Source organism: Macrobrachium nipponense, chromosome 40, assembly GCF_015104395.2.
Source record: "Macrobrachium nipponense isolate FS-2020 chromosome 40, ASM1510439v2, whole genome shotgun sequence".
Taxonomy (NCBI): domain Eukaryota; kingdom Metazoa; phylum Arthropoda; class Malacostraca; order Decapoda; family Palaemonidae; genus Macrobrachium; species Macrobrachium nipponense.
In genome coordinates, this window is record NC_061101.1 from 15669412 (window position 1) to 15681702 (window position 12291).

General features: G+C 34.9%; 1 protein-coding gene across 6 annotated transcripts in view; it reads left to right on the plus strand.

The window, feature by feature from the left end:
• The window catches only part of LOC135211951 (single-minded homolog 1-like), a 144493-nt gene that overhangs the window by 73641 nt on the left and 58561 nt on the right, over positions 1-12291 (plus strand). The gene's annotated exons all lie outside the window — the stretch shown is intronic.

The window sequence follows — 12291 nt, forward strand, 5'->3', positions numbered from 1 at the left end:
TTAGTTTTTTTTTATCTATTTTTTATTTATTTATTCTTTTTCATTTATTTACTTATTTATTCCTATTTATTTATTTATTTGTAATTATGTATTTATTTATTTCTCCTTATTTATTTTTATACTTTTATTTTTTTATTTTTAGTTATTTATTGATTATTATTTATTTCGTTTTATTTATATATTTTTATTCATCTATATAATTATTTATTCGTTTATTTAATTATTTATTTGTTTATTTTTTCTATTTATTTATTTTGTCTATTTATTTTTATATATTTATCTATTTATTTTCATTCATTTATTTCTTTCACGAGTGAAGTTGCAAATAGGTAGTATACGGTAGGTTTCCAAAGGCCAAGCTCTGGGACCCATGCGGTCATTCGGCGCTGGAAGGAAAGCTATGAGTAGGAAGGTCTGGAAGGTGTAACAGGAGGAAAACCTCGAGGCAGCTGCGCTATGAAACAATCGTTAGGAGGTGGAGAGTACGACGACAGAAAGCGAATATGAACGGAGGTACAGGAAAAGGAATGAAAGGACCTTAAGTAATGCTTAGCGTGCACAGCTTGAGGTGCACTGACAACAATACCCACCATACGGGGGAAGTAACTTATAAAACGAGAAAGGGCACGTTTGACTCAGTATAGCCTTATACATTTCCGAGCCGTATTATTCAAAACAATAATAATAATAATAATAATAATAATAATAATAATAATAATAATAATAATAATAATAATAATATTATTATTATCATTATTATTATTGATGTCGCAATACCATGGGACACCAGAGAAGATGAGAAGGAAAGAGAAAAAATAGGTAAGTATCAAGACCTGAAACAGAAATAAGAAGGATATGGGATATGCCAGTGGGGAAAATGACACCCATAATCATTATTATTATTAATTATTATATTATTATTATTATTATTATTATATTATTATTAATATTTATTATTAATCGATGTCACCTCATCCAGAGATGTATAAACACAATGCGAGATTGAAACAAACTTGATTAAACGCAGTCATTTGTTTCAGGATATAAAGACAAGTGCAAATTTTGTCTGATTAATATCTGAAAACGTAAGAAGGTGAAGACTTCCAAAGCCATGACGTAAAACCGAATTAACGGTGACAAGAACATCAAGCGTTTCTGTGAACACCAGAGTAGATAAGAAGAAGAGACGAATAAGTATCAAGACCTGAAAACAGGAATATGTCAGTGGAAATTGCACCCACAATCATAGGAACACTGGGCACGATCCCAAAATCACTGAAAAGGAATCTGGAAAAACTTGAGAGGCTGAAGTAGCTCCAGGACTCATGCAGAAGAGTGTGCTCCTAGAAACAGCGCACATATATAGTAAGAAAAATAATGGAAACCCCACACTATAAGTACCACTCAGTCGAATTGGAGGACTGAGATAGATGTATAATAATAAAGTGAAAATTAAAAAAAATTATGTATATGTATATATATATATATATATATATATATATATATATATATATATATATATATATATATATATTAAGACTCAGAGCAAAAAAAAAAAAAAAAAAACAATTATAAGAGCCAGCGCCTATGACATCAAAAGATCGCCAAGTGCCAAGGGCCTAGTAAAAATGCACAAAGAGGACACACTTAGAGTCGGAGAGAGAACGAGAGAGGAGAGAGAGAGAGCATCCTTGCAATATGCAATGAAACATTCATAGGAATGATAATGACAGCAGGGTCGGCTGACTGCACTCACTTGAGTAAATCCGCGCAAATTAGCACTGCAAGATATCTTTGATTTTCTCCTCCTCTGTTTCTCTCCCTCTCTTCTCTCTTCTCTTTCTTTCTCATTTCTCTCTTTCTCTCTCTCTCTCTCCCTCTCCTTCTTCTCTCTCTCTGATAGCAAGATAGAAAAATACAGTATTGAATGGTGGCTTTTTAGTTTAGGAATCCCAAATGATTATAAAATATAATAGATGCTATTCCCTCTCATTCTTTGAATAGTAAGAGATGTGACGACAGAGAGAGAGAGAGAGAGAGAGAGAGAGAGAGAGAGAGAGAGAGAGAGAGAGCACAAGCCCCTCTCGTCCCATCGGAAAACAAAGGAGAAGAGCCTCGCGCGAATGTCGTTAACAGAAACACACAATGACGAGCCACAGAGAACTTAGCATTGTCGGGAGTGTTAAAACAATCTCAAAGCCATATTGATTACCACTCGAGAGAGCGAAACTGCAAACCGAAAAGTAAAAAAAAAAAAATAATAATATAAAATAGGACTGCAGACTGAGAGGGGGGGAGAGAATTTGGAATTTGGGGTAGCGAGGGAGGATGGAGGGGGGACGTGGATGGTCTTAGAGGGACATATTTTTTTAAGCGAGTTGCGTTTGAAGATGAATGCAACAGAGAGAGATGAAGAACCGCAATTAAACGTCAATTTCTTATCTCTCTTCTCTTCCTATTCAGAGAAATGGAGGAGGCCTCTCTCTCTCTCTCTCTCTGTTTCTTTGATTTGCTTCTTTTGATTGTATGCAGATTTGTCGCTCATTAGGACCTGTCGATTGGGCGCTTGTCTCTTTGATGTACGGATGTGTCCCTATGCACTTAGGACAGTGGGTTTTCTTGTAGTTGTTTACAACAAAGAATCTTCTCTCTCTCTCTCTCTCTCTCTCTCTCTCTCTCTCTCTCTCTCTCTCTCTCTCTCTCTTCGTGCGATCATCTAAAACTTTAAAGTACCCGTATACGGCATTTTTTTATCAGCCTTGTTAAAAGCGATTGTAAACTCAAAAAGTAACGATGACTTCCTTTGAAGTTATAAAGCTATGTCAAATAAAACTACGTAACTAAACAGAAGGCGTGATCCGACCTCCAGCTTGTTCAGGGCGCGTGTAAGATTTTCCCCTCGCGCATAAGTTGTAAACATTATATTCCTAACTTTTTACGTAAATTAAAACGTGCTCAACTCTATGGTCAAATAGAACCTTGTTTCACCAACGAAAATGAAAATAAATACGCTATATTTTATTAGAAATATTTTTCAGTACTGTTTAATATGCAAATTATTTATTTTCTACATTTTCATTCTAATAAATAAATCATGACTATCCTATCCAAAAATCCCTGTATCTTTAACTAAACACGAAACACCTTTAATACACCTTTTTAGGCTCTTCCATAGACCTTTCTTATCGCCTCAAAAACGACAACAGCAACAAAGTAGTTTGTAGGCTTACTCCCCGAGTAAGCAAAAATTATAGAAACAACCAAAATTAAAGTAGCAGGCTTTGCTAACATAATGATTTTTACGAAAAATAAACTGTAAACTACTTTGGTTAAAAATTAGCTCGTGATATATATTTGGAAAGTTTTCAGAAATAGTTGTTTTTAGAAATATGCAGATATCTTAATAAGCTCACCATTTTATTTTCTTCTTCGTCTCTGTCCCTTCGCAAGAGATTTCAGAAGCAGCATTTTCTGTCAGACTCTGATATCCTTCAGAGCTCATTTTGATATCGGTTTTTAAGGATAAAAAATCACTTGAGATGCAAATGAACATGATTAACACATCAAGGAATTTGTTGGAACAGGCGAGGTGCTTCGTATGCAAAAAAAAAGTATGCAAGCAATTTTTTATTTGCTGTAAAAAATGTATGCAATTTTTAGTTTGCTATAAAAAAAAAGTATGCCATTTTGAGTTTGCTGTAAAAAAAATCATGCAATTTTCAGTTTGCTGTTAAAAAAACGTATGCTATTTCTAGTTTGCTGTAAAAAAAAATATGCAATTTTTCAGTTTGCTGTTAAAAAAACGTATGCAATTTCTAGTTTGCTGTAAAAAAAGTATGCAATTTTCAGTCTGCTGTAAAAAAAGTATGCAATCTTTTAGTTTGCTGTAAAAAAAAGTATGCAATTTATAGTTTGCTGTAAAAAAATCATGCAATTTTTAGTTTGCTGTAAAAAAAACGTATGCAACTTTTAGTTTTCGTAAAAAAAAGAAAAAAAAACAGAAACGGTTTTAGTTTTTCTGTAAAAAAAAGAAAAAAAAAAAAAAAAAAAAAACAAAATATTGTGCTGGCTTCGTCTGTCCGTCCACCCACTGATCTTAAAAGCTACTGAAATCAGAGGGCTGCAAATTGGCATGTTGATCATCCACCCTCCAGTCATCAAACATAACAAATTGCAGACCTCCAGCCTCTGTAGTATCTATTTTATTTCAGGTTAAAGTTACACATCTAAAATCATGCACCTGGCAACGATATAGGACAGGCCGCGACTCATACAGCATTATACCCAAGCCACCGAAAGATAGATCTATTTTCGGTTGCGCTGAAGAAACTTCGGCGCTTTTTTTTTTCTTTGCTTGTTTTTATGGCAACGTAACTCCCTCTGGTAAACCTAACCTGAAGGGGTGGATTGGATGGAAAATCAGTACGAGTCTACTAATCAATAGTTACATTTCACTGGAGTCCCATATAATAATAATAATAATAATAATAAATAATAATAATATAATAATAATAATAACAAAAACCTCCACTCTTGCTTTTCCTATTGAATCTTTTAATGTGTGCTGGATGTTTACGAAAAACAGTACAACTTCTTCAAAGCTACAAGCAGAAGATAAATAACCTTAATACCCGTTTCCCGTGATATATGAAACTCATACCCCGTTAATGTTCTCAAATATGAAAAGAAAAAATTGCGACCCGTTTTTCTTAACAGGAGCCACATAGCAAAATAATTAAAATAAATTACTAAGCAATACGTTCGATGCCTTTTTAATGTCATCGGCTGTGACAAGGTTATGCTTCAATGATGATGAAGATACGGTCATTAGCATAATAATAATATAATAATAATAATAATAATAATAATAATAATATGTTTTATTTCAGTCCAAGGACATTCAGAATTAATTTTAAAAACCATTAAGTTCAAGACTATTTCTTGTACAGTTTTTTCTTGATGAAATATATATATATATATATATATATATATATATATATATATATATATATATGCTTAGAAATCACAGTAGATGCACGTGACTTCATTAAATAAGAGAATTCCACAGCAAAATGAAAGGCAGAAATCCAAGCCTTTCGTCTTTACTAAGACACTGTCAAGGAACAATGTCTTAGTAAAAACGAAAACGATTGGATTTCTGCCTATCATTTTTCTGTGGTATTTCCATTATATATATATATATATATATAATATATATATATATATATATATTTATATATATATATAAAACTGAAAGGCCAAGGCGCTACCAACTGACCCACAAAGCTGGTAGCGCCCAGCACTATCATTTGAGATACCGGGGTTCGATACCTAACGTGAGCCAGAAATTTCTTTCTGTGAAACACATGCTAGCGTTGATTAGTCCCCCACCCACACACACACACACACACACACACACACATATATATATATATATGTGTGTGTGTGTATATATATATATATAATATATATATATATATATATATATATATATATATATATATATGAACCAGTACCACAGCACCACCAAGCTTTCAGAAACATATCACACTCGTAAAATTCGGGGTGGGCGGGGAACCCCCCCCCCCCCCCCTCCCACATTTTGATAATAGCAAACCAAACAATGATAGATAGGTAAAAGCTATTATTCTCCCCCTACATCTTCTCTCTTCTCCTCTCTCTCTCCTCTCTCTATCTCTCTTCTCTCTCTCTCCTTCTCTTCGCTCTCTCTCAAACACTCGAAAATCGAAAATCCGATCCCTTTTTCCAGCGGCGGGATTGAAACGCAATTTTGTCCCCAACCAAAATGGCGCTTTTTTCTCGACCAAAGTGGCGCGCAGGGAGAATGGAAAAAGCATTAGTCCCTGGCGGGAAAAGCTGGCTCGTTTCGCGCGCTGGTCGCTAGAGGGTTGGGTGTCCATACACCCACCCACCCGCTAGCCCAACCACCCCTCCGACTCCCTTCAGCCCATGATCGCGGGCGTTGGTTACAGATTAGCGGGCTTATGGGCGTACGTATGCGGTATTAAGGGGATCAGAACACACACTCCCTCCCGCCATAGCTTGTTGTTTACGATTCTCTTCTCTCTCTCTCTCTCTCTCTCTCTCTCAAGGAGATTCACGTTTTGTTTATACTATTATAACAAAGTTCTCTCGGTTTAGCTTTTATATATATATATATTATATATATATATATATATATATATATATATATATATATATATATATATATATATATATCATATATATGGTAAACAACAGAGAATCGCTCCAGATTCCTTTCCTTTTTCTTTTTCTTTTTCTGGAGGATTTGAAATCGTAAATCTTCCAAACAGCAAACAAGAGCACACGTGAGAAGCCTTGGCCAAATATTGTTGGAACTTTTTTTTTTTTTTTTTTTTTTTTACTCTACATCAACGTCAGCATTTCTGTTCTTTAGCAGCAGATTTCCTACTTTTATCATTACATATACCCTTATTCTCTTCACACGTTTAAACTGATAAATAATAATGTAACTACCACCACTATTATAATTATTAATATTATCTCAGTAGATGAAACCTATTCACATGGAACAAGCACACCAAAGGGGCCATTGATCTGAAATTCAAGCTTCCAAAGATTATTGGTTCAAACCTCCCACCGCAGACCCCACACTGCAGCAGTAACTGATCATGATACAGAGCCAGTGATTCTTCATCGCCCTGGGGGAGACGCGAACCCGCAACATCTGAGTGGCGTGCCACGACACTAACCTAGTATATACCAGCCTGTACAAGCAAATTGAATATTCATCGTTTGCATGAATATGCCCTCAGGGAAAAGCACCTTTTGAGTAACTGCTTCAAAAGAAATGGGTTGCAATGGCAGGCAATATTTGTTGTGAAATTTAATTGGACAATCAGTCCAATAATCAAAATTAATTAATATCAATTCACCTTTTTACACCTTCGGTGAATCTCGCAAATTTAAGTCCCTTGATTTCATGAGTTTACAATTTTGTGTTACAGTTTTCTGTTCGATGCTCGTTTTTGACGATTCACAGTCACACCATAGTCGGAACGTTTAATTAAAATCGGCCCCCACCCCCTATTACTATCATTGAGTCCTTAAAATCACAATTAATTGTTCATTATATTGTCTAGCAAAAAAAATTTCTTGATCTAATTCATTTTTACTTCATCACTAACGTCCATTAATATTTGCACAAGGAGAAATTCATTTTCGTGTTTGCATTTTAACTTTCTTAAAGTGAGCTTAGCCACCGAGAGAGAGAGAGAGAGAGAGAGAGAGAGAGAGAGAGAGAGAGAGAGAGAGAGAGATAACATCTTGTAAAATGAAAAAAAAAAACTTTCAAACAAAATTAAAACGTTTGTTTTTTTTTTTTTTTTTTTTTTTTTTTTTTTTTTTTTTTTTTTTTTTTTCCCAAATTCTTTAAGTGAGGCTAAACAAGTTTGTTGGCTCAAGTTTATAATAATAATAATAATAATAATAATAAATAATAATAATAATAATAATAATAATAATAATAAAATAATAATAATCTATTATTAATCATTCATTACTATTATTAATATAACCTGTATAAAATTAATGCAGCTGAGGCAGCAATCACTTTGAATAAAACATGTTTAAAAGAGGGTTTTCTTCCAGCATATTATTATTATTATTATTATTAAATACAAAATATCATCGACTTGATAACTAACTGATTTATGAAACTGGCATAGCAATATTAGCTATCTATGCGGGGCTACAGATAAGTTTAAAGTGAAGGTTAAACATCTACTGGTCCGCTGATATAGTGGTTAGTGTCAAGACATGCCACTCAGATGTTGCGGGTTCGCGTCTCCAGAAGAACGATTAAAAATCACTGGTTCTGTATCATGACCAGTTACTGCTGCAGTGTGGGTTCTGCGGTGTGAGGTTGAAACCAACATTCTTTGGAAGTTTGAATTTCAAGTCAGTGGCCCCTTTGGTGAGCTTGTTCCATATGAATAGATTTCATCTAATGAAATAATAATAAAAATAATAATAATAACATATCTACCAGACATGTAGTTCATATTTGTGTGATGAGAACGATTGGTTAAAGGTTTCCGTTGTATTCATGACACAATTTTAACAATAAACTACCTTTGAAGAGAGGTTTCCTAAAAATAACTTGATACTGAGCATAGTAATCGGTATATTGGGATATTAATTAAGCTTTTATTTCAGTATTTACAGGTTCACCAAAAATGTTATTCGAAAGATGCGTCCTATCTATGTATAATTCTGGGAATAATCAATCATATTACTCTTTCATAACCTCAGGATGTCAGTTCTCTCGTACATCTTATGTTCTTGAACATTTGTCATTTGTCAGTTTTCCCTGCTCAGAAGGCTCCCAAACTGGGGTCCGTGGACCCCTGGGGGTTTGGACAGAAGGCCCTATGGGGTCCGCGACGTAATGAAAAAATTAATATTTTATTAACTCCAGAAAGAAAATTGTGGCTGTTTTCACCAATTTTACTTTTAGCAGAATTTAAAGCAATAAAATATATTGAAAATATTTTTTTATATTTACTTATACTATTTTTGGGCAGGAATATACAAATATCAAATGTACTACGTTGTACTGGGTATCCCGGTTTGCTAATGATAACTTTTCATTGGCTTGGGGTCCTCGGCTGAGACTCATCATATCTGGGGGTCCTTGGTACGGTCAAGTTTGGGAACCACTGAATTCTAACATATCCAATACACATGAATATAGATAACTCTATCTTTGACTGAAAGACTAGTCTAAAGCATCTTCAAATCCATCATACCCCCCACAGGCCACATTCCCTGCCCTAGCCCGAAGGTCCTGCCAAAAATCATCAAATCTCATAGACCTGACCGTGTCTCCCCTTGAGGGGTCACGTGACCTATTGGTTTTAACGAGCGTAACGAGCATATAATCGGCCCCGCCCACCTCGTTCGCGTGTTCCCTGTAAAGGAACCTCAGGACCATATGCAAGTGGCTGGGAATATTTTTGCTTGTTTACATGCTCCTAATATTTGGGTCTGAATTGATCCTTATGAAGAAGTTCATCTTTGTGCATTTATTTATTTATTTAGTTGCATACTTATTTATTTATTATTGTAGTTTGGGCTACTATACAACCAGGTAAAATGGAAGCTAGGATAAAGGGACCAGGGAGGGTCGACTGGTCATTAGAGATTCGTACAAATAACCCAATTACTCAGTCACACGTACCTCTCCCCAGGGGGTCCTCAGTTAGGGGAGACATTTCTCTCTCTCTCTCTCTCTCGCTCTCTCTCTCTCTTATGTTCATATATATATATATATATATATATATATATATATTATATATATATATTATATATATATATATATAATATGTGTATATATATATGTAATATATATATAATATATATATACATATATATGCATGCGTATATATATGTATACACACTTGTATACATACATATATATATATATATATATATATATATATATATTACTATATATATATTATTATGTATGTATATATAAGCATATACTGTATGTTACTGAATGTGCATAGTGCAGTATGCTGTTCGTAAAATCTATGAACACGCACACCTATGTTTCCATAGCTTCCGAGCATGTAGAGTATAGCATGAAAAGCAACTATAATAAAATAAAAAATAAAAATAAATAAAAAATAAGCTGAATAGGACAAGGGATTTAGATGTCTTTTAGTCAGAAGAATAATATTCCCACAGCTCAGCAGCAATAACATGGCGTGTTAAAGCGAGAGCAAAAGTGAGAGAGGGATTTCTGGTCTTTGATCTGAGTGAAGCACATACAAAACATAACCAAACAAAGTACTGGAAAATCCCTCCCTTCTTTAAGCTTTGCTTTTTTTTTTTTTTTTTGTCATTGGTGGGGGAAGGACCCTGTGCTAGGGCTTGGGAATGCGTCGACCTCTGCTGTTTGAACACCTCACCGCTGGCTTCCGTTTCTGCTCGTGGTAGTATTTCATGGTTCCATAACAGGTTTTATAGAAAGTGCTTTTGAGCGTGATAAATCACTGGACAAATACGATAATAAATTAATTTTTTAAAATTTTCTTAACGGTACTGCGCTTAACGGTAAAGTAACCGCAAGCCAAAGCCGGCCCATTGACTTAGCGCATTCGGACGCGCGTGATCTCCCGCCAAGTAGACCTCGTGCTACCATTGTCCTTGGCGTATGTTTAATTATCCTAATACCATTCAGGAGCGACGCGGGAAAACACTGAGCGAAGAAAATCTCTACCAATATTTTCTCAGGGGAAAGAAGTTCCTCAAGTCTATTAAGCAGTGACGGCTGGAGTGTCCAGTATTGATTGACGGCGAAAAGGGAGATTTCTATTATCTTAAGGGCAGGATTTGGCGGGTAAAAATGAGGGGAGGAGACGTTCGTTGCCGACAATACCTTTTGTTACCCAAATTCACTTTTTTTTTAAATTTTTTATCCAAATTCAACTTTTTGTTTTCTGGAACTGGGTAAGAATGATGGCCGTTAATGATTATTTCATATTTTAGTAAGGCTGCTCTGGGAGATATTGACAGAAAATCTAAGTGGAAATTAATAAAACAAAACCGAAATGAGAATATATTTGGAAAGCTGGATCATGGAGGAAAAAAAAAAGGGAAAATCTGAGTTGATAATACACGCAGGAAAATAATATTTTCTTCAAAATAATATTTTCTTTAAGCAAACCAGCAGTAAAGAAGTGAATGTAACGATATATTACATCTGCAACTATTAAGGCCTTGGCGAGGTAATCCACAACACTAACGAGGTGACATCACTCCTGAGATATTAATAATATCTCTCTCTCTCTCTCTCTCTCTCTCTCTCTCTCTCTCTCTCTCTCCACGCAATCTGCCATTTTTTTGCTTCCTATAACATTTACTTTCGGAGGTTCCTTTCTTTGACATCGGAAGAACCTTCAAAAGCGTTCAAATATATGTAATATATATATATATATATATATATATATATATATATATATATAATATATATACATATATATATACATACATATAATCAAATAAGTATATATATACACATATGTATACTGTGCTTTTCTAGCCCAAGTCAGAGGAAGAAGAGTAAACATATAAGTGGAGGAGAAGGAGGGTTAAAGGGTTTAGACCAGAGGGAAGCAACAGACCTGCCAATTTAAGTATAGAAGTTTAAAGATATTTGAAAAACAGAAGCAGGTGGAGAATTCCGAAAATCTGGGAGTGGAAAGGGAAGAGAGGAAACAGAAGATAAGTGATACCTCTCAATATTCCTCCTGTTGTAAAAGTGAATAACAGAAAGAAAATGAATCGATTAATCTCATTTCCTCGTCGTCCTCCGAATCGTCTTCAGGAAACGAGTGAATTCAAAATCACATAAAGGAGAGATATGAGATAAGAAATGTCATCCATTATCACAGCTATTCACGGGACGACATTCAAAAAACGACATAGGCTATCAAAGCCTTTCAGACCCAATGGGCGGTCATAGCTCTACGGCCGAAACAGGAGACAGTGTCCCTCCTGAATGTGTGTGTGTGAGAGAGAGAGAGAAAGAGAGAGCCACGTTGCCACTGTCAGAAAATATTTTCGGAGGTAAATATGTCCCTAATCCAGGGAAATTTCCCCGCGATTTGAGAGATTATTGAGAAGGATCCAAACGCACTCGGGGGAAAATCTGTTACACATTTTCCCCTTTTTCCCCTCAGAGTGAACTTTTATACGGAGGCCGTTTGGCAATCGCTCGCGAGGGAAACTAAGAGAGGGCCCGCATGAGTCCTCAAGACACACACACACACACACACACACACACAAAGCGTTTTCATTGAGGCTCGTCTTTTACGATTCATTGATTACTACTGCCACTACTATCGTGGTAAATAATACAAATGCGCTACAAAGACGAGTATTATTATTATTACATTATCATCGATAATGATGATGATGATGATGATACCGCTTTTGGTGCGATTGTGATATATATATACTATCAATAATTCTTAATATTGGCAGTATTAATAATAGTAATAGCAACAGTACTATTGACTTTGGTAACAGTAGGTTACGGTTTTTGTCTTATTCCAAACTGGCCCCATATTTTCTCTAAAGCTAACGCAAAAAATTGTGCATTACACACGAACACTCACAAACACGCACAATACACACATTAATACGGCATATATATAAAACACACATACACACACACACACCACACATATATATATATATATATAATATATATATATA